This window comes from Colossoma macropomum, unplaced genomic scaffold, assembly GCF_904425465.1.
Source record: "Colossoma macropomum unplaced genomic scaffold, Colossoma_macropomum, whole genome shotgun sequence".
Taxonomy (NCBI): domain Eukaryota; kingdom Metazoa; phylum Chordata; class Actinopteri; order Characiformes; family Serrasalmidae; genus Colossoma; species Colossoma macropomum.
The window spans coordinates 12,731,208-12,732,303 of record NW_023494803.1 but is presented as its reverse complement, the minus strand read 5'-3'; positions in this window follow the sequence as shown (position 1 = coordinate 12,732,303).

Below are 1,096 nucleotides of genomic sequence, written 5' to 3'. Positions count from 1 at the left end.
ACACACTTTAAACAATAAATGGTCTTAAATGCTGGCGTTAACAAAAAGGCAAAGAGGAAGATTTAAGACGACCATCGATAATTTAGAGACAAATGGACTAATTTGCATTTATAATCACTCCAGCTGGTTTCCTGATACGTTTAATCTGCAGTGAGAAACTGTCAAACACTAAAAAGTCACGATGCTGAAGTCAGTTTTTCATTTGCCAGCTTCTAATTCGAATTTTCCTTTTCCACCTTGAATGGTGCAACAGTTACATTCTGGCACGTCAGGCACCATTTAAGGTGGAACAGGAAAGTTCAAACAAGAAGCTGGTGAATGAGAAGCGACTTCAGTCTTGTAAGAAGTCGAACGTTAAAAGACATTTTATAACAAACTGTTCTACTTTTGCGGAAAAGTTTCCTGATGGAGATGCGAGAAAAGTGGCTATAGCTGATCTAAAGCTTAAAGCAGAGCAAAGTAAGTCTGCAGTCATGTTTAGATTATATTTTTTTAGCATATACTAGTACATTAGCACGTGCTGAGACATATTTACAGCCAAGATGGTAAAATGCACATAAAATATTGCAGCTCCCAACATGGTTTGACTTTTGTTGAAAGAACAAAATGGCTCTTCTTAACATTTGGGTTGCGACTCTTGCGATAGTCTGATGTTATGATTTAGTGTATCTAGAAAATGTAAATAAAAAATTACTTAAAACAACGGGTTGCCTTCCCCTTTTAATAGATCTCTGCCTACATCACGCCTCTGCTTGTTAGTGGTCTTTTTGCAGTGAGCCTAAACCTCTCCCTCATTCTGGCTTGCCAACTGATTTTATCATTATCTGATGCTACTTTTAATAGATTATAACTTACAAGGGTTTTTACTGCAAGATGAGCTGGTGGCTCATGGCACCCTTAAAATCCCAGGCTTATCACATGCAAATGCTTATTATTCAGTAACCACAGGGACTTCAGTGTAAATTGGTTGAGCTATTCTTAGGTTATAGAAGTGTGTAATATAACTTTGGGCCCACCAGCAGAGAGGTTAAAACGTTAGAGATAAAAAGGTTAGAGGGTTAAAATGTTAAATGTTAGAGGCTTAAAATGTTAGAGG